Source organism: Neovison vison, chromosome 1 (genome assembly GCF_020171115.1).
Source record: "Neovison vison isolate M4711 chromosome 1, ASM_NN_V1, whole genome shotgun sequence".
NCBI classification, from domain to species: Eukaryota; Metazoa; Chordata; class Mammalia; order Carnivora; family Mustelidae; genus Neogale; species Neogale vison.
In genome coordinates, this window is record NC_058091.1 from 281339908 (window position 1) to 281362980 (window position 23073).

Sequence of the window (23073 nt, forward strand, 5' to 3'; positions counted from 1 at the left end):
TAAGCTCCATATGTGTGTGTATCTGTAAGTGCACATCATACACACACACACTCATACACACACACACACACACACACACACATATGTATAGTATGAAAACTATGAAAAAATGAAAATGATTTTCAGGGTAGACAGTAGTAGTAGAAATTATTCTTCTATTGAATTATTGGTTTAATATAAATAAATGTGTCTATTAATGAAGACCTAAAATACTGTAGGACATGTCTGTCCGTATTTAACATAAATTTGCAACATAGACAACAATAAAGAAAATGAAAATATGTATACTGAGAATACGTTAAGTTTTATTAAAGAAAACAAACCCTCAAATGCAGTTTGGGAAATAATGTAATAGTATTATAAATTAATAGTGGCATTCCATGCCATCTGACTAGTGAAAATATCATTTTTCTCAAAAACGTCAGAATATTTTGGTAAATTTATTTATGACAAATGTTGAGATTTTTATTATTATTATTATTATGTCCAGTTAGCCAGCATATAGTATATCATTAGTTTTTCATGCAGTGTTCAATGATTCATTAGTTTCATGTGATACCCAGTTACCGCATCCCCCTACTCCCTTCTCTTCTGTAACTCTCAGATTGTTTCCTAGAGTATTGAGTTTTTTTTGTTATTGTTTGTTTGTTTGTTTTTCCCTCTAGCTTTTGATTCTGAATCTTAGGTGACCTTACCCAGAGATAAATGTCAACATCCTAATATCTATAAAAGGCACTTGGTTTCTTTGTGTATTTTTAAAGCAAAGCAAGTAATATGTTGAGGTAATTCTTAATCACAAATTTAATGTTCTTATCATTTTAAAGTAAATCAGTAATTTTTATGGAGTATTTTTTTATGAGCAATGAACTTGGCAAGGTCAGAGAAATAAGTATGTGATAGACAACTCTTTCTGTCAAAGAAGTTTACTTGGGAAGATGACAGAAAAATAAAATTGTACACTTCAAAGAAAATCCCAACATAGTAGTTGAAGAGAGTAGTTGAAGACATTTTGGAATCCAGGCAATCAGAAACTCTTCACTGAACCTCTCTCATGTGCCAGACCCTGGGGTAAGTCCTGGCATATGATGATGGTAAGCTAGTGAGATGGGAGCAGATAATATGGTACAGATGTGATAGCAAGTGATTTTACTAATGAAAATTGTTACAGCAATTCTAAAGAAATATCGCTAAGGAAGTGATAAAAATTGAGCTGAATTTTGAAGAATGGATAGAATTTAAATCTGTAGAAAGGAGAAGAGCCTCCCATGCATGTAGAATATAGTGAACAGTTACTCCTTGGGAGGAACCCTGATGCAGGGAAGTCCATGGGTTGTTTGGGCGGGAGGAAGTAGGAGTTTGGCTGTAGTGAAGTTTTTGGGGAAGGACTGAGATAGAAAAAGCTAGAAAGGTAGAAAAGTTGACTGAGACCTGATTGTGAGGAACTTTCAGTGCTGAGCTGAAAGAAGCTGAATTTAGGAGTTTGTTACTGAAGGGTTTCCTGTCTTGTACTATTCAACCACATGCAATTATCAGCACTTAGACCCCTCTGTGAGCTTGATGTTTCTCCCATTAACATCCCAGCAACACATAAGATGCTGGAAGATAACTGAAGGAGTTTGAATGGCAGAGTTGTAAAAGGAGTGGCATACTTTATTGATACATATTGTTCTAAGCTGATAAATTATGGGGAATGAAAGGAAAATTCTGCCTGAATTTAGAAGGCTTTCTTGGAGAGATTTGATTACTTTTAAAAAAGTGAAATTAAAAAATATTTATGAGCTAGACATTGGGCTTTTAGCATGTTTAAGTTGTGCTGTGTACATAGGTATCTCCAACAAAATGGAAAGTCAACTTCCTAATTTCTGTAGAAGACACTTGGTTTCCATAGAAGGCACTTGGTCTGTCTACATGTACATATATGTGGGTATATTTACTTAATAACTATAAATTAGAAAATTGACACTCAACATTGAATTCTGTATTTTTCATTTCCTGTTTAAAAAACAGTTGTAAAAATAAAAGTATATCCCAACAGTCCATTTTTCAAAATACATTGTTTGGTTTTCTCTTTTTTTTTAACGTAATGAAAAGGTTAATAAGCTGTGTGTTATTTTATAGAATATGCTTCTGTTACTCACTGTTTTGTTGACATATTTATCCATGTGATTGCATGTTGCTGCAAAGCACTCATTTTCAATGCAGTATAATATTCCAGAGTGTATGTATATTATTGCGAGGTTTTTTTTTTTGCTGTTAAAAGCCATGCTGCTGTGAACTTTTTTTTGTGGGTTTTTTTTAGATTTTATTTTTATTTATTTCTCAGAGAGAGAGAGAGAGAGCAAGAGCGCGCGCACAGGCAGGCAGAGGCAGAGGGAGAAGCAGGCTTCCTGCTGAGCAAGGAGCTCAATGTGGGACTTGATCCCAGAACACTGGGATCATGACCCGAGCTGAAGGCAGCCACTTAAATGATTGAGTCACCCAGTCTTCCCTGAACATTTTTCTTTACACACATTCCTGTGCAAGAATTTCTCTTGGGTATTTAACTGTAAATGGGTAAGTTATAGATTAAGTAAATCTCATGAATTAAAACAAGTTACCTATGACTTTCAGAATTAGAAATTAAAACCCTGTGAGGTTTTAGCACAGTTCTGGTAAATTTTGAGGAGTGGATTTAATATAAGACAAGGAAGGGGAAGGAGAGCTTATTGGGACATCAGGGTAGAGTTCTGACCTTAGTGTTATAAGGAGTGTGGAGTGTGCATGTATGTATGTGTGTGTAACTTAATGGTAATGTTTTGCTATGAGTTAAAGAGACATAGACAACTTATAGAAAGTCAAAAGAGTGCATTAAATTAGGTCTACTAGGTGATAAATTGAAAAATAGGCCATTCAGGTCTGGGATGCCAGTTCCATGATGTTATCCACGCCCACCCTCCATTTGTCACAGGATGCAACTGCTGATGGTACTGTTGGGAAGGCTTCCCTACCCCAGCCATCAAGTCCACATTTCAGGTGAGAAGAGAAAAGCCAAATGGCAGAGAAGACAACCCCAATTGGGACATTGTCTTATGTTTCTAGAAACCCCACCCGGTAACTTTGACTTTTACCTCATTGACCAGTAATGAATCATTTGGCTGCCCCATTCTTCTAAAAAGTATAAATAACCTATTTTATTGTGCTGACCATATTGCCACACCAAATCTTTGGGGATTCTGTAAGGAAAAGGGAATGGATATTGATAAAGCAATCAACAGTGTGCCCCAAGATACAAGAAGGGTGTGAGATAACAGACACTGATTTTCTTATAATCAGATTACTTCTGTATCTAGAATAATGGAAAGATAAAATTTGAGATGTAGAAATGAACCTTGGAATCCAGAGTCCAAATTTTCTTTTTTAAAATGAAAAGATAGCTAGAGAAGGTAAATGACTTTCTTAGGTTCTTAAAGTTATTAGTGACTGATTCTTGAGCCTACATTTCTTGACTCTCAGGAAGGTTTATTTCTATATCTCCAGGTGTTTCTTTTCTATCTAAAGCACCACACAGGTAGGGTTGCCACAGGGATGGATGGCTTTGAAGTTACAAACTAGTGGAATATTTTAAAAAGAGGAAGATTTCTAGTTCTGTGAAAAATGCTGCTGCTATTTTGATAGGGATTGTATTAAATCTGAAGATTGCTTTGAGTAGTATGAAAATTTTAATGATATTGGTTCTCCTAATCCATGAGCATGGAATATCTCTCTGTTTGTTTGTATCATCTTCAATTTCTTTCATAAATGTTTTATAGTTTTCAGAACATAGGTCTTTTACCTCTTTGGTTAAGTTTATTCCTACATATTTTATCATTTTTCGTACAATTGTAAATGGGACTATTTTCTTAATTTCTTTTTCTTTTACTTCACTATTAGTGTATAGAAAAGCAACAGATTTCTGTACACTAATTTTGTATTCTGTGACTTTACTTAGCTCATTTATTGATTCTAATAGTTTTGGGGGGAGTCTTACAAGGTTTTCTATACATAGTATCATGTCATCAGCAAATAGTGAAGATCTTACTGCTTCCTTACCAATGGATGCCTTTTAATTTCTCTTTCTTGTCTAATTGCTGTGGCTAGGACTTCCAGTACTATTTTGAATAACAGTGGTGAGAGTGGACATTCTTAACTTGTTCCAGATCTTAGAGGGAAAGCTCTCAGTTTTTCACCATTAAGTATGTTCACTCTAAGTGTTTTGTGGCCTTTATTATTTTGAGATAATGTTCTCTCTAAACCTACTTTGTGTGAATGGATGTGGTACTTTGTCAAATGCTTTTTCTACATCTATTGAAATGCTCATATGGTTTTTATCCTTTGGTTTCTTAATGTGATATATCACATCAAGTGATTTGTGAATGTTGAATCACCCTTGTATCCCTGGAATAAGTCTCTGTTGATCATGTTGGATGATTTTTTTAATGTATATTTTGATTCAGTTTGCTAATACTTTGTTGTGGATTTCTGCATCTATGTTCATCAGAGGTATTGGCCTGTAGTTCTCTTTTTTTGTGGTGTCTTTATCTGGTTTTTCTATCAGGGCAATACTGGTATCATAATTTATCCTTCCTCTTCTATTTTTTGGAATAGTTTGAGAAGAATAGGTACTTACTCTTCTTCAAATGTTTAGTAGAATCCAAGCTAGTACAGCCATTGTGTAAAACAGTATGGAGATTCCTCAAAAAATTAAAAGTAGAATTACCATTTGATCAAATAATTCCACTACTATTTACCCAAAGAAAATGAAAACAGTACTTTAAAAAAATATGTGAATCCTTATGTTTATTGCAGCATTATTTACAATAGCCAATATATGGAAGCAACCAAAATGTTCATCCTTAGATAAATGGATAAAAAAGAAATATAGTGTAATATTTCTCAGCTACAAAAAGGATGAAATTTTACCATTGCCACAACATGGATAGAACCACAGGATATAATGCTGAGTGAAATAAGGCAGAGAAAGACAATGATTTCACTCGTATACAGAATTTAAGAAAAAAACAAAGGAAAAAGACAAAGAATAGTCTCTTAAATATAGAAAACAAACTGGTAGCTCCAAGAGGGAAGGTGAATGGGGGGATGGGTGAATTAGGTGAAGGAGATAAAGAGTACACTTATCATGATGAGAACTGAATAATATATAGAGTTGTTGAATCATTATATTGTATGCCTGAAACTAACATTACACTGTTGGTTAATTATACTTGAATAAATCTTAACAATTTAAAAAATCAAAAGAGGATTGTTTACCAGGTTGTGGATGGGATATGGGTGACCACAAGGGATAGGAGGGTGCCTAGGCATAGTTATCACAGAACAGTTACTAACACCGAAAGTCAGAAAAGGGGGTCATATAGACAGGGCTGCATTGATAAGAGTAGTTACTTTTAAGAAAAAACATAGCCAACTCACTCTCTTCAAAGTGGAAGCTCGAATACTGACTACATTCTCCTTCTTCCCTTGCATCTGTGTCAGATGATTGAATCCAACTCTAAGTCAGAGGCAAGGGATCCTATTAACTGTATTCTACAAGGGTCAGTTTCCTAGATAAAGAGCAGGGTAGAGAGGGGTGAAGGACAGACATGGAGGGGAAGATTTCCAGTATGATAGCTTATTCTGAAGAGACATCTCCAGTTAGAAACACTTGCTCACTTAGTCACATATCTTTGGGGACTTCTGGCTCTTGATTGCTCCAGCATCCTAGTTCCTGGCTGATGTTCACTTCTTCCTTTTTCATTCCCAACCCTTTGAAGGTATTAGCCTCTAAGATACTGATTTCTTGCATCCAAAGTACCTCTCATTAAGTACTTGTAAGTAGTGGGTAAACATCCCCATGGTAAACTGTTCCAGTGTTTCCTTGAGACTCTCTCATCCTAATACCTATGCCCTGGTTCTTCCAGGATATGAAATAATAGGTTAGGGTCCTTTAAGGTTGTTCAACAAAGGAAGCTTTATAGTGTCACAGTATGCCACACTATCAGCTCCCCCAAACAAGGCACATAATATTTGATACTTTTAAGCAAGCCCAGTCTGACACAGTTTGATATTCATCCTTAATTCCTTTAAGTGTTGAAAAGGATACCTGGCAAAAACATAAATTCCTCATCATTAATGCTTCCTGATACAAAGGGATTTATATGCAAAAGGAACATAAAGGCACCACTGTTTACTTCCTAATATTCTGTAGTGAAGATTAGTCATGCCAATGCAAATGAGCGATTTGTGCTTTGGTAATTCTCCTGGGTTGGATTATTACACATGGCATAGAAAATTAGGTATAAATCTCCAAATCATAATAAAGTACTTTTACAGACAGGTATTAGAACTTTCTACAGGCAAACTGCCTTTATTTATAACTCCTCCTCAAGGAAGCAATTCCCAGATGGCTATTGCCCATAAGCACAGTATTTGCTTCCATTTTTATAATTGTGTTTGCTTTCTGTTCCCACTTCTGTGTTAATCTCAGGACCCAGCTGTTGACAGTTACATTGATTTATCAGCATCAGAGTCTAACTGGAAGCTTACTATTATTTTCCTCATGGGCTTGCCAGCCTAAACATATGACCTTTTTCCTACTATAATGCCATTTAGAAAAGATCAGATTGCTTGGTTTTTTAAAGCTGCTTGCAAAACAATATTAAATAGATTAGAAGTCCATTAATGCTATCATCATTATTTTTTAGCTCAGGCAAGCTCTGTGACAGGTGATTGCCCTCATTTTATATATGCATAAATATTTTATAATATAAATGTAATGATATATTAAAATAGGTAGAAACATGCAATGGGGTAAACATGTTTAATCTTTATGTTTGCATATAGTTTGAATAAATATCATTTAATGAATATGTTTTCTCACCTTATGTTGCTTAAATTTTAGCAGAGTGTATTCTAGTCACTTTTTCTTTGATCATTCTAAATATGGTAAGACAGGATTCAAATACAATAAAAAAATGTGGTTTCTTTATTCATAAAATCAATTCTCAAACCTTCCCGTGCCCCCCCGCAAGATGTAATTCACATGAAACTGCCTCTTTAGAATTTTGGGGTACCCATTTTCCCATATGTAGACTTGTGTGGTGATAGTTCTATGTGCCATTCTAATAAGAGACATTCCATGCCTGTCTCCAACCTTGTCAACTTGACTTTGTAAAAATATGTACCTCAGCATATTTAGAATTTCTACTTTTTTCCTTAATATGTGTCCAGTGGTCTAAACGAGATTTTGAAGTCTGCCTGACAAGTTTTTGTTGCTCTTGCTTTGGTTTCTTTTCTGGGAGGTACTGGTAGGGTTGAAATTTTCCACCATAAAGTCATACACCTTTAGCATGACCTTGATTTTTTTTCTCTCTGCACTAATGAGACCCTGGGTAGCTTTTATTTAAGGAAACTGCTTTTGTCTTATTGACCATATTAAATTGATTATAGCTGACTATGGGTAGCCTATTGCTTCATGTATTTACATTTTGAGTACATTTAAAGGGCTTTGAGAAAAATTCTTAGTTTTGTTTTAGGTGTCACGATTAAGAAGATTACACTGTATTTCTTCCAGTTACCTGCTGGAGACAGTGATCTTGTATTTATTTTAGCAATGAAATTGGATATAACACGATCATTTTCTCTGCAATAGTTATGCCATGACGAAACAGCAGTTTAAAGGTCAAATACTACAGAACCTAGGAAACACTAAACTATAGATTCTGTCCTTAACCTAACTTAGTTCTAAATACTGATTTAAAAAATGGGTCCTCTGATAATTGCTATGTGATTTTTCCAGATAATAATATATTGCAGAAACGTTTACATTAATATAGTCACAAAAGTTAATTATTAATGGCAATTTGTTTAATACTAAATTATGAGTAGCCACTTAATACCTCAGGCCATCCACCAAAAATAGTCAATTTGCTAATATTTAATGCCTGACTCTGCACTAAGTGAAAACTGCATTTGGATGTCCTCATTACCTACTGAGTTTTGAGTCCTACGCAATTTTAATTAGTTCAGGGTCCTGGCAAAGCAAAATCAAACTTTATTATATTTAAATGTGTTCTCTGTTGTTTGGTCCCTACATGGGGAATAATTCTGGGAAGCCCAGGAAATTCTAAAATTTGGCAACACAGAGTTATGCATTGCCGTTATCTTTTTTAATGAGCTGGGAGTGGTGAGGAATAGGAAGGAAAAGGATGACTCAGGGTCCCCTGCTCACCAAGGATTCATGACTTATTCAAATACAGAGAAGCCTTTACCACTTTTATTCTCTGTCCTAAAGAGAACACTGGAATATATTGAAAATAATCATATTCAATTGATTATATTTCAGAAAGCAAAAAGCGTGTTTTTTGTTTTGTTTTCATATACACAAAAATCATGGGAAGCTACATAAGAACACCATATAAATACTACTACACATTTATAAATGGGCCATGCAGGCTCACCTCATAGGAACTCTTAAGAACTATTTTCACTAGGCTAGTCACATTTCCACATGTGATCACGGACCACATTTGTTAATTCCAGTGTCAATGTTAGATTTGTCATCCTCATTTAAGGGAACCAACGCAAGTTCTGCTAGGTTGTTGTCAGTTGATGTATATTGGGTATGTGTTCCAGCTTTGGTTCCTGATGAAACTATGTAAATGATGATATTTGCGTTATTAGAGTGGTGTTTCAAATTTAACTTTAAGCACTTTGAGTCGAGAAAAGCAAAAGTGTATCATTGTGAGAGGACATTTGCCTTCCTCCCAGGAGAAAACAAGTGAGGAGGAAACTATACAAAAGCATGTCTGAAAATTAGCAAGGATGCTAATCCCCCGAAAAGGCACTCATGAAGGAAAGCATACCTAATAAATTTGAAATGTTTTATATTATTTCAGTTTTAAAGTCACCATTTAAATACATGATGAGTTATTTATACCATCTGTTATACAGATATCAATGAGAGACCAGTTGATCAAATTGCTAAGGACATCTGTTCCATTTTATTAAAATTGAAGTTCATATTTCACAGTGGAAATACTCTGAACCTTAATGAGAGATTCTGGTTTCCTTTGTAGTTCAAGGGAAGGTACTGTCTTTTCTACTTCCAACAAAATTCAACGTACCTATAGTAACATTAGCGAACAGACTAATGCTCAGATATTGTTATTCTCGGTTAAATATTTTTCCTAGATTCCATTAGTATCAGTCACTACTGGATGTTTGTGATACAAAGATGGTTAGGATATGGTCCCTACTTTTAGGGAGCTTTGGTTATACCGCTGAAGACAAACAAATAAGCAGATGGTACAGTGCAATCACATGATAAATGGAAGCCTAAACCTGGGGTTACATAGAGGAGAAGCTGGACCTAGCTGGGAGGGCTAACGTGGAGGGATAAAGGTGGATATTTGAGAATGTTACAAACTGATTTCCATCTTGAAAGACTAGCTGAAATGGCCAGGCAGAGAGGTCAGAATGCATATTGAGTAAGAGAAAAGTTGCCCATCTAAAGGCATGGAGGAGAGTGAATTGTCTTGTTTGGGGAACTGGAAGTAATTGGAGGTGGCAAGAACAGTCTGGGTTTTTGAATAGGAGTTAGGAGAGTTGAAGACTGTTGCTGAAAGGCCAGGGAGGGGCTGCATGGTGACCAGCTTGTTGTGATTCTCTTGGTAAGTTTGACTTACTCTTCAGGCTATGAGGAAACTAAGCGTGGAGGAGGCTAGGTTGGACTTATTGCTGGCTGTTCCAAAGAAAAGACTAGAAAGGAATTAAAGTAGAGGAGGTAAATTGTAATTTGTGTTATAATTTGTGGCAACCCAACAAGGAAAATGCCAGAAAGGTACAGTGTTTTTCACTGGGATAAAGAAAGAGTTCTGTGCTCACTTTGGAAGAAACACGTAGTAAAATTGGAAGTATACAGAGATTAGCATGATCCCTGAACAAGGATAACAGTGCAAATGTGTGAAATATTCCTTATATTTTTGTAACCATGTGGACTGGCGGATGTTAACTATACTTTTTGTGGTAATCATTTTTGCAATATTGCAAAATATATATATGTACTTTATTATATATATATCAAACATATATATAAATTTTATATATATTTATATATTATATATATCAAATCATTGTGTTTTAAACTTAATAGAATGTTATATGTCAATTATATCTCAATAAAACTGGCAGAAAAAGGAGCTATATTTTTCTATTCAAAAGGGCAACAATGAAAATAAACCCTATACAGCTTTAGAAATAAAAGAGCAGAATCAAAGTCCAAGGATGGTGAAAGAACCGAAGGGTCAGTTTAATATTAACCACTGCTTATAAGATGATAGGATCTTACAGTATGATATTATTGAGTTATAACATATTTTTGATCACAGGAGTGTTAAGTAAAAAGCAAAGCCTCAAGCCAAGTGACATGTGTTAAAACACAAAATTCAAATAAGTGAATTTAAAGATCTAACTGGCTTTGTGAAATGATTCACAAATCGGCAGCATCCCACCTACAAGTAGAGGGAATCTCTGAGGAGTTGCACAAAATGGAAGATTTTTCTGGAAAGAGGGTAGGTAGGGCAAGAAAGTGATTAGCAAAAGAAAAGGATTATTATGGACAAGGTTGCTTTCCCTGAGGGGAAGTGGAGGGGATATCATCATGCAGATTACTTCCTCAGCCTTTGGGAGTTGGAGAGATCCCCTGCCAGACTCATTGAAACCCATCAGAATATTCTTGACTAATGAAGACTAGATTTCTGGAGGTGATTTAAACTGCAAGTAAACTGGATATTGAGCCTAGATTTGAGGACTGGGCCTAAATGACACATTTTGTGTCTGTGGTGTCCTTTTTAACACACCTGTAAGTCCTCAAGGGAAGTCCTGGGGACAGAATGAGAGCACAGATACAATATAAAGGGGGAGACAGTAGAAGGATTCTTTTCAATGGTTATTATTTGTGTACATTTGTTGGTTGTTTGTGATAAACAAACAGGTACTTTAAGACTCTTAGCCTGAGAACTATTTAGGGGGTAACGTGGAAGCAGATACTGCTTAGATGCTCTTCTGCCCGGATGCTTTGGGTTAGCGTGCAGTGGGGGAAGGGTAAGTATGATAGGGAATCAGTTAAGTGATACCAACTGAAATTACGGGGTGGTTCAGGGACAGTAGAACTTATTGATGGTAAATTCAGGTTAGATGAATTTAGCATTGACACAGTTTGTCACATCTGTTTAAAGCCAAGTAGGGAACATCTTGGTAGACAGGATTAGAGGTCAAGAGAGCGGTCTGTTTTATTTTGATGAGTCATACTCAACTCTGTTCACCTCACTGAAAGTAAACTAGATTTGTTTTGGGTTTGTTGCTTGTTTTATGTGAAGGAGCAACATAGAAAAGGGAGACCAGATTGACAAATAACTAAGTTCTTGCTTGGAGTGAGACTGACGGTCACAGCTCACTCAATAGTGAATACGAATATATAACAAGTTCTATCTCAGTCTGTAAAGTTTTTCCAGCGAGATAAACACAACACCAGGCAAAGTGGGTGCAAGGCAAGATTTATTAAAAACACTCTCCAGCAAAGTTTCAGGAGAAGGGGAGCCGGGAAAGTTGCGCCAGGAGGAGGTGGGCACCCTTGGGCGAGGTTCCCCGACTCTGGAAAGCAGAGTGGCAGAAGTCATGCCCAAGGCAGGGAGGAGGGGACTTTTAAGAGGTCTCAAGGGGAGCTTAGGGGTCTTTTGGCAAGTTTCCCTTATTCGGATATCTCGCCTGCTCATCAGGGTCCCATTGGTCCACTGGAGCCCGGGCAGGGGTCTCAGATTCCTGCTTGGGTCTTTGTTCTCCTGTCCTAGCTCAGGTCTTGTGGTGGGAACTTTCACCATCTTGGGCCTTTGTTCTCCTGTCCGAGTTCAAGTTTTGTGGTGGGAACTTTCGCCATCTTAAGTAGCCCTTTCTGCCAGCCCAACACAGTCTAGTAAATGCTGCCTCAGAACCCGTGTGATGCCTTCAGTTTGTATCTTGATAGGATAGCAATGGTCGTTTGGTTATGAAGGTTTGTTTTCTTGAACTTCTTTAGTTTTCAAATGGTTCATTTTATTAACATTCAGCACATACTACAAGGCTCAGTTATTTCTCTTAAATTTTGAAGACAACACACTAGGCTTTGAGATATTTTAATCCTTTTTGGTTTAGCTTTAATCCCTTGTATTCTATGTTCATAGGAATATTTTTGGTCATTTAACTTACTGAAAGAGAAACCTTTCCACAAATCTGTTTTATTACGACTTATTCCAAAGGGTAGATTATTGCCTTTGAAAATGCCTTAGTTCACTATCTAATTTGTCTTTTAAAATGTCTTAGTGTGTTATAAAATACTGTTTTATTCCAATATGGGTAATGCCGTCAAGATCACTATTTTAACCCAATTTTCCTGCCCCTTCTTACTCCTTTCATTATATTACCACAGTAAATACTAAATGGTCTTCTCCCTTTTTTTTTCTACCTCTGAAATTTCTCTACCTAAATTTTGTCAAAAACACGCACCCATTTTGCTTATGAAATTTGCTCCTACATGCTATAGCTTCCAAACTTTGGAGAAAATACGTAACAAAAATCAAATACGAATATCTTCAAATTGTCATGTATAATTAGGATTCTCAGACAACCATGCCATTATCAATGTGTAGCACTGACTAATAATAAGAACAGTAATACTGTCATTTATATTTTAATGGCACCTATTGGCTTCCAAAGAATGTCAGTATATTTTACCTTTTCTGGTAAAGCTGCCCTACATTTCAAGAGTGTTGATATCAAGTAAATTTATAGAAATACCTATTCCTTCCTTATTTTTTTTTTCTTCCTGACTTATTTTAATACTCCTGCTACTCCCTTGCTTGGCTTCTACCTTCGTCATAAATGATAAATGCTCTAGGATCTAGTCTCTTGTGTGTTATTCATTTTCTATTTGAAGTATCTTGTAGCCCTGGCTATTCCTCATCCAAAGCTAACCCATGGACATATCAAAGCAAAGGTAATCTGCCTGTACCCTATCTTATGTATACCTGATTCACATTTACTCCCATCCTATCTTCTTTCTTTGAAAGATCCTATCTCTCATATTTGCCTTTAATTTTATGGTATTCAAGCTTTATCCTTCCCTAAATAATTTGTCTTGGGATGCTCTTCATGCTTTGTTCACACTGTGCTTATCTATGCTCATACAATTTTAGTGTCTTGGGAGTCAATCCTGAAACCTTTAGGGCCATCAGGGAAACTGTAGGTCATGGCAAGAGGATATTTGAATAATTACTTAGAAGTAACACGCAGTCACTTAAGTCAAAACCTTCCAGAAACTGTGACATTGACTTCCTAACCTAAAACAGAAAGGCTCAAGGTATTTCTAGCCTCTTAGAAGAAGATATGGGAGCGATTTTGAGCATGCCATGCTTTTTCTTGATTCTGATTGGAAAACTAGGTACTCTTCTCCCAGACCTCATCTACAGTGATCAAAGTTCCATCTCCACTGTCCAGAGAACCTGCTGTCCCGGCCCTACCGAGGACAGAATGCAGATTGTACATGAGGGAGGCTGTTTTGCTACACCTTCTCTAGGCAAGCCTGGGGTAGAAATACACATATGCCCACCCAGGCAAATACAATAGATGATTTTGTTAACCTTTGTTACCAGTGCCTAAGGAAAGGTGAAGATGAAAGACTGTTGACTCATCGGAGCAGATTAATCATTTTAGAACTAGCTGGGGAAAATCTGGCATGAGTCATGGAAGTGATGCACAAGAGAAATCATTAAGCTTTGAATGTTTACCTCTTCTCTCTGAGCAGTCCCTACTGACCGAGAAATGCATGCTGTTAATCATTAAGACATTCTCTTGCATTGCCAGTAAGCCAGAGTTGTTTCTTTCCACATCAGAGGAAGTTAAGGAAGACATCTATATGATGTGTCTGAAGATATTCTTTATAGTCTATCAGTTTGTGGAAACTTCAGCATTTTGCCTAAGTAAGGTATTATATATAGGTCAGTTTTCTACAGGAATTGTACTAAACAGTGTGCTCTTTGCAGGAATTTATAATTATTATGCCTCAAAAACAAAATGGTCAGAGGTATAGGAGGTGTTGGCATTAGGTAATATTATAACGAAATAAGAATTCTACCAAAGTATTCAGGAATACTCCAGTTCAGGTAATGTTTGCCTTTCTATGGTCATATTTTTTATCATGCATTAACAGACTAAAAATTGCTTTTCTAAAAGTAAACTAACCCTAGTTTTCCTCTCGGTGCTATAAGAGAATAGCTAGCATATGTTCATTAGCATTATTTCAAATGGAATCCACTGGAGTTCACAGAGAACCTGCTTCACATTAATATGTTCTTTGGATAGTAATATCATGGCTAAATATGGAATAATTATCCATATATTTTTATTCTGACTTTAAAGAACTAAAATGAGCTCATCAGAAATGGGAATTTTGTCTGAATCACCATTTTCCTAGTCTACTAATAAGCTGGTAGAATCAAAAGCTAGAGGAAGAGAAAAAGAGAGAGAGAAACTAACAGATTGTTTCAATTATTTTTCTTTCTGTTTTATAGTTTGTTTGCTTATAGATTTCCAAGTCAGTCTATATCTGAATTCAGAGCTATGGCTGCAACAAAAGAGTCTAAGACTCAAAAATCAATTAATCAATTTATTTTCTCTCTCTCCCTCTCTCTCATTTCACACACACACACACACACACACACACACACACACACACACCACACGCTGACACTCAAATGTAATGTAAATGGAGAATTGATTTATCAGAGACAACTGAGACTCCAGGGATTTAAGCTTTCTAAATACCAGTAAAAAGTGTATTTGGTTTGATTCTACTGATGAAGAAGTTGCTTTTTGCCTCTGTTAAGTACTATTTGGTATTTGAATTTTCTGTGAAGTTGTATATGAGGTCAGGGAGTCCACACTTTATAAAACCTACATATGTCTAAGGCTTATGTGGACTTAAGGAGTCAAAGCAGAATATTCTCTCAGAGCAGTAACTCTGACACAGAAGCCTCACATACCAAGAATACATTGAGTACACATCATAGGATAAGAGCTTTAAGTTGGAATTAGGCTTCTAAAAATAACTGCAAGTGCTCAGTCTTTCTGCTTTTTACACAGTGGAGGATTTCCTAGGCTTATCCTGTTAGATTGCATAATCAATATACCAAGTTCTACCATTGCTTATGATTTATGGCTTTGTTTGTTTGTTTTGTCTGCAATTTAAGGTCATGCCTTTAGAATTAAGTAACATGTGCTGTTGCTGATTTGTGTAGTTACTATTTTGCTGTAAATAAGAAGGTGAATTTGGGGCACCTGGGTGGCTCAGTCAGTTAAGTGTCTGCCTTCTGCTCAGGTCATGATCCTGGACTCCTGGGATCGAGCCCCACATTGGGCTCCCTGCTCAGCAGGGAGTCTGCCTCTCCCTCTACCCTTCATCGGACTCCTGCTCTTGCTCATTCTCAAATAAATAAATAAATAAATAAAAGAAGTTGAATTTAAAAGCTCGCTCTTTCTTTCTTTCTTTCTTTCTTTCTTTCTTTCTTTCTTTCTTTCTTTCGAAATCCAAGCTGCCTCTACTACAGACACACACAAATGGGACTGTGGTTGAAGCTGCAGGTTCTATGTTCTCCAACTGTTACATAAACTTATGCTTCCCACACTCAGACTCATCTCTTCTAATCTGGAGCAAAGCTATTTTTGTGGGTTGAAATGTGCCCCCAAAAAAGATCTGTTGAAGTTATAATGCCCAAGTGGCTGCCAATGTGGCCTTATTTGTGAATAAGATCAAATAGATGTCATCAGGTTATGATGAGGTCATTAGAATGGGCCTTAATCCAGCATTACTGTTGTCCTTACAAGAGGAGGGAAACATCCTGGGACAACAGCGGCAGAGATTGGAGTGATATGGCCGCAAGCCCAGGAATGCCAATAATCACAGCCTCCACCAGAAGTTGGAAGAGTCAAAGGACATCCGACTGACTTTACTACCAAAGTTTTAGGTTACAGAACAATGAGAGAATAAATTTCTTTGGCTTAAAAAAAAGAAAACATCTTTCTAAAGTAACAGGATAATTTTAACCGGTATCATTTATCTTTTAAACTTGTGATAGAAATAACTTTAGCGTAGGGAAATAGTTTTCTATACAATTAATTAGCCACTGACCTAATAAGCATGCATATTTCTGAAATAGGTAACTATGGTAATTTCGGGTAATACAGATCACAGCGGATGCCCTCATCATTTTGCCCGGAAAGAACGTAATAGTAATGAGACTTGTAATATCACTTTCAAAATGGCAATGGTTTAACCCCAAGCCAGGGTTGATTTTTTTCCCTCTTAAATACCCATATGTGAGCAGAGTACAGGATAGCAATTATTAAGCAATTACAGCTTAAATTACAGCTATACTGTGTCTGCATTTGGCAGGTCAGAAACCCAATAGGAAGATACTACATCTTATCATGAGGCCATAGGCAAGTTAATGAAACTCTAAACTTTATCCTCCTCAGTAAAATGAAAATAATAAAGGCTGTTCTAGCTGTTATAATGTTGCTGTGATCATCGTCATTTCAAATTAGATACTTACTGTAAGAGATTTATATAAACCATGCTTGATGTTTTTGTTGGTAGTGGTGTTTTGATTATTGTAGTGACTTTGCCAAGCTAATGGAAGCAATACCTGCAGGCATGTAAAGACATGAGCGTTTTTGTTTGTTCGTCTGTTTGTTTGTTTTCAATCCTTAGGCAAACTGGATGAGACCATGGGCAAGTAACAATATTTTCTGACTTTGATATGTATTGTTCCTTGCATATTAGATTAAAATAGAGTTGGATAGTATGAATATACTTATTTATGTGTGTATTTAGCTAGTTGGTTATTTTAATCATAAAATTAGGGATATTCTTAAACTCCATTTGCTCATAAGAAGGATAGCCTAAAGTTTTGCCCAGATCTCCTGCAATTCCAACTTTTCATGGGAAAAAAAAATTGTTTCATGAGTCAAATCTTTTATTTTATTTACTCTCCCTTCTTAACTCTGGTGGCTGAGCCCTAGTCCAGTAGCAAATCAAGGTAGAAAAAGAAAAAAACAGAGAAATTTATCATACTGTCATGCTACTACATGGATATATTAAATGTTAAGGAGGGCAATTTCTACCATTGCTAGGGTGTGATTTCAGAAACTGTTATAGGTGAAAGTTTCATTTTTGGAATAATGGAAAAACTGGTTTAACCTCAACATCAATAACCAATTATTAAGTTTCTTGCCAGCTTACACATTTCTTTTCTACTTGGCTTAAAATTCTCTATAGTTATGCTGATCTCTGAACATCAGATTTTAATAAACTTCTTCATGATGTGATGTTTGTAAAGAGATTAAAATTGTATCCAGCAGCAGAAAGTACTATAAACAAGTTGTTAAATGAAAACACACACAGATACACACACTATTAATCAATTTAGACCCTCATGCAGAGAACTAAGCTAGATAAAATACACCTAAACACTGTGTTATGTATCAGTGCTTTTATATACAGCCACCGTATGTACCAGCCTTTTTTTTTTTAAGATTTTATTTATTTATTTGACAGAGAGAGATCACAAGTAGGCATAGAGGCAGGCAGAGAGAGAGAGAGAGGAGGAAGCAAGCTCCCTGCTGAGCAGAGAGCCCAATGCGGGACTCGATCCCAGGACCCCGAGATCATGACCTGAGCCGAAGGCAGCAGCCCAACCCACTGAGCCACCCAGGCGCCCATGTACCAGCCTTTTATATAATGCCTCTCATTTAATCTTCATAAGAAGTACAGATTCTTTATACATTACACATCTGTCACACAATTGACATATATGCAGATTATCTAGGATGAAAAATCCAATGCCATGTTTCATATGGTAACAAACATTTATATAAACCAATAATTACATACGTAATAATTTATGTTCTCATTACTTTTTTAAAGTTTATTTATTTTAGATAAAGAGAAAGAGAGTGGGTGGGAAGGGGCAGAGGGAGAGGGAGAGAGTCTCAAGCAGACTCTGAACTGAGTGCAGAACCTGTCCCAGGGCTCACCACCCTGAGGTCACAACCTGAGCCAAAATCAAGAGTTGGACGCTTAACCACTGTGCCACCCAGGCGCCCCTTATGTTCTAATTATTAACACCAAACACCCAAGGGCTCCACTCAAGCTGATAAAATTCTGAACTCCTGCTTATTTTATATCCCAGGTGGCTGCTTTCCTTAAAAAGAGCAGAAGTTTGAGCCTGGAGAAAAAGATTACAGTTCTTTGTTTTACTTCAAATTCACTTTAATTTTAGCAGTTTTTAACACTACCAATATGCTAACGCCTCTAATTAGCAGAGTTAAGCAACTTGAGAATGCCATCAAAAGAGATGATCTACTAATTTGAAAATCACCGATGCAGAGTTAACTTTCCTAAAACCCATACAATGATATCAAATAATAGCCCTGGAGAAATGACATCACTCCTCATGTTCCTTTGGCCAGGTGGTAGCAGATGCACACAGCATCGTTTCGTGGTTCAGATTGAACCTGCCTCTGCCTCTGGTATGTCTTCCAGACTCTAGAGGATTAAACCTCAGGCAAGAACATCCTTCCAGGAGACTTTTCCTATTTGGATACAAGGAACATTTACTCCATACCAGGCTTTGGGGATGGGAAGAAGGGAAGAAAACCCTTTGAGGGTTCTTGGCCAGTAGGAAACTACTGAAGTGAAGTACAATTGTGTGAGCCAACATCTTTATTGGCCTCAGACTCTTTTTTTTTTTAATTTTTTTTAACTTAAAGATTTTATTTATTTATTTGACAGACAGAGATCACAAGTAGGCAGAGAGAGGAGGAAGCAGGCTCCCTGCTGAGCAGAGAGCCTGACTCGATCCCAGGAATCTGGGATCATGACCTGAGCCGAAGGCAGAGGCTTTAACCCACTGAGCCACCCAGGCTCCCCCTGGCCTCAGACTCTTGAGGGTATTTTCCCTCAGAGGTTTTCTCTGATGAAAATCTGAGATAATTTTTCCTCTAAATTCCCTCAGGGTATAGTAAGAAGTTCCCTTTTGCTAGTTGAGATGAAAACATATATTTTAGAGAATTTCTGTGCTATGGTTATATTCTTTAAATGTTTGAAAATTCTGCATTAGAATTATAAATTTTATTTATATAAATGGTTAGGAAAGATGAGACTATGATCTTCAGAATGGAGATGGTTTATACTGTAGTACAGATACAGCTATGATTGAATTTCAGCTTTCCTGTTGACAAGTGTGTGACTTTGAGCAAATCTCTTAATTTTTCTAAGCTTTGCATTCCTTACTTGTAAGAACAATATCAGGTTTCAAGAATTTTATGAGGAACAGTGATTTGATATAAGAGCACCTTGCAAGGAGTAAAGTACTCAGTGTATGCTAATCTCTCCCATTGTTCTTTTATATTTATAAAAGAACATATATATAAAATATGTTTACTGATATTTATGTGTGTAAAAATATGTAGATATATTTGTTTCTATTTACTTGCCCAAACAAGCAATAAAAGTATTTTGCTCAAAGCACTAATAATAGAAAAATCACACTTAAAATCTTGAAATACCTGATTTAGAGCCTTTATATAAGTACTAGTGAACATTTAATCTAAAAAATTGAGCTAGCAGACCCACCAAATTAAAAAATAACTTATTGATGTGTCTAATTTTTATTTTATCTTATTTATTTTTTCGGGAGAGAGCAATTGAGGGGGGAGGGGAAAACAGTGAGGGGAGGAGAGAGAATCTTAAGCAGGGCAGAGCCCCATGTGGGGCTCAATCTCACAACCCTGAGATCATGATCCAAGCCAAAATCAAGAGTAGGATGCATAACCAACTGAGCCACTCAGGCATCCCATGTTTAATTTTTATTTTAAAACAATGCAACCAACATTAAAAGAAATATAAGAAAAAATATCTATGCTCTCAAGCATCATTAAATTTTAATTTATAAATCTACTTAATGCTGATTTTGTATTTTATCATCATTATTGAAGCAGGGAAACATACACTTAGAGTTTGAGGGATTAATTGACCAAGGAACAAGTCTGGAGTTTAAAATGACCAAACATCACTCTTTTTATAGCAACAGTAGTCTTCTTATGCAGTAATTTTATATTTTATTGCTGAAAACTATTTGAACTTTTCTATAAAGCAGAAGGATGGATGTCAGAGCTATAAATATTTGTAAGCAGATCAAAACAGTACAAATAAAAAACATAAATACATTTCTCCAACCGAAAATTATATGTAATTGTATATTATTTTTTAAGGTGTTATTTCTAGAAATCATGGCAGTTATATATTTTGGAGATAATGTTATCAAGAATACAAATATCCATTTTAAGAATTCAAAAGCTTCTATCATGTGAATTGAAGGGAAATAATTCATTACTTACTAAAACATATAAAATATAGTGCTAATGTTATAGAAGAAGGTTGACGAGTTAGGAAATCAAAGCACAGTGTTGGTAGGCTCTCTTTCTTCCTGCTTACAGTGTCATTAATGTTAGCTTTCAAAGCATATCTATACTGCGTGGGGGAGACTACATCATATATAGTTTTTTAAGAAATATTCTTCCTTGCTATCTGCATTTTAACTTTACACATAACATAGCTGTCGGTCATTTCCCTGAGTCTTCTTATGAATTATGTACTGTGTTTCTACTGAACAGTTCAAATTAGGATGGCCTCAGTGAGTTGATCTCCACTTGTCTTCCTACTGATATTATTATTTACTATGATCTGTAGCAAAATGTCACAAATAATGTTTAATTCAACTAAGATAAAGACCTCCTCAAAGATGTTTCTTAAATGTTTCTGTTTGTAATCAATCCAATAATTCTAGAGGTTATACTTCAAAGAACAAAAATGTTCAAATGAATTGTTAAAAACAATTGTAGTTCTTTTCCATCACTAATCATTAGAAAGCTTGCTCCTAGTATCTATCCGTTGTTACCATACTTTAGCCCTGCAAAACCAAAGAAGAATAGCAATTTATTATCTTGACTCCATTCTCTTATATACAGATAAAATAAAATCATGGCATGTTCTAGTGACCTTACACTTTGGAATTGGTGACCTGTTATACTCCACTTCTTGTGACTTCAGGAAGATTATGTTTAGCTATGTTCCTTGTCTTGAGAACTTCTCAAAGTATCTTTCTATCTGATTGGCGTTGTTGTAACTGATGTAAGTGGTAAGTTCATTCAGTGGTTGAAGAAATAAACTGTAACTGATTAAAATTTGATATTTTAGTTGTTGATGCATATATTTCTGAGTCAAGTTCTGTATTTCCAATTTTGCTAAGATTTTGCCTACTTAACATATTCATACTTGCATTTGATTTCAAATGATAAAGCAGATTTATTCCAGTATTCAATAGTAGAATACTTTGGCCTTCTAAATTAACAAAATTTTATTTCATATGTAGGATGATGGACCAGGGAAACTTGTTCCTGTGGCAGAATATACGAAGTGGCTTAGTTTGAGTTTGAATGTCCTAAGTCAGGAGGTCTAGAATAAACATTTCTTTTCTTTCTTTGCCACAGTCCTTCACCCTGATCCAAATTAAGTAACAACATAAACAGTGTGTCAAACAAATGCTTAGAAAATAAGTTAAACTTGGAATATAAACATAAATTTTTTTTCTGTATGGAAGTTCCCAGATGGAATAATTAAGTTTACTTATATATATTTCCGTTAATTGGGCTCAATATGCTTTCCTCAAAAAATAATTTCAAAGATGCCTCAGTGAAGTGAAGAATTAAATATGGGAACACTTTGATTAATAAAAAAGAATTAATCAGGGACGCCTGGGTGGCTCAGTCAGTTAAGTCGGCCTTTGGCTCAGGTCATGATCTCAGGGTCCTGGGATCGAGTACTGCATTGGGCTCCCTGCTCAGCAGGGAGCCTGCTTCTCCCTCTTCGTCTACCTGCCATTCTCACTGCTTATGCTCTTTCTTTCTCTCTCTCTGCCAAATAAATAAATAAAATCTTTTAAAAACCTTTTTTTTAAATAATCTGTAAGGAACAATTTGTTGGCAGATCATTGCCTAAAATGAAATTAAGCGAAACCCTAATTAAATCAGAGTTAACAGGTAGCTTATTTGTTTACTTTCAATAGGATTCAAGTTAAATGTAAGCTGGCCGTATTTGGTTTGTATGGTAAGTCACTTGGAGTATATAGTCTCCCGTTCGTGTTATTATTATTGATGTAGACGAAAATAAAATGAGTCATTTTTTTAAAGATGAAAGGAGAACAGCAACACAATAATAATAATAATAATAAAATGATGTCCTGAGAATGAAAACATTCTTGGATCTTCACCAGACCCTACCAGATCTAGTTTTTCCTTCTTTAGGTCTCCTCTTTGCCTGTTGTTCCTTTCCTACCTTAAAGAAGGGCTGCGTGTGAGAGTTGGACTGACCAGTTAGTTTTGCAATCTTCATATTTTGCCTGAAATTATAATAGGTTTATAAAATCAAGAGCACTGTCACATAGTAGCTAATAGTATTGTTTCTAGAACAAGGCTGGGTTCAAAACAATGAATCCTCCACCTACAAACTTGTAACCTTGGGCAAGTCACTATGTTCTCTGCTTCCTTGTTACCATTGAACAAGTGATGAGAAGCATGATATGATGGTAAGATTGATGAATTTAATGTAATAAGTGGTACTTTGAACAGTTTAGAGCCATACATGTTGTTCCCATCATAATGTTTTTCAAGTATAACCTTGAAAAATGTATTTTATATTCCAAGTTTAACTAATTTTCTAAACATTTGTTTGACACACTGTTTATGTTGCTACTTAACTCACATGTGTATTTTTTCACTGCCGTCAACCTGCCTTTCTGGGTTGAGCTACTATGGTTGGGGTTGTAATGGTGGGTGGGGCCGGTGGGGAGGGTTGGAGGGATTAAAGAAGAGGGAGATAACGGTATAAGATATCATTCCTCCACTTGG

General features: G+C 35.9%; 1 protein-coding gene and 1 non-coding gene across 2 annotated transcripts in view; both read left to right on the top strand.

Annotated features, from left to right (window-relative positions):
* HCN1 (hyperpolarization activated cyclic nucleotide gated potassium channel 1) overlaps window positions 1-23073 on the top strand; it is a 405582-nt gene that overhangs the window by 250108 nt on the left and 132401 nt on the right. The gene's annotated exons all lie outside the window — the stretch shown is intronic.
* LOC122898228 lies at window positions 9893-9998 on the top strand. Its single transcript, XR_006382918.1, has one exon. It is a non-coding gene; the product is annotated as a U6 spliceosomal RNA (small nuclear RNA).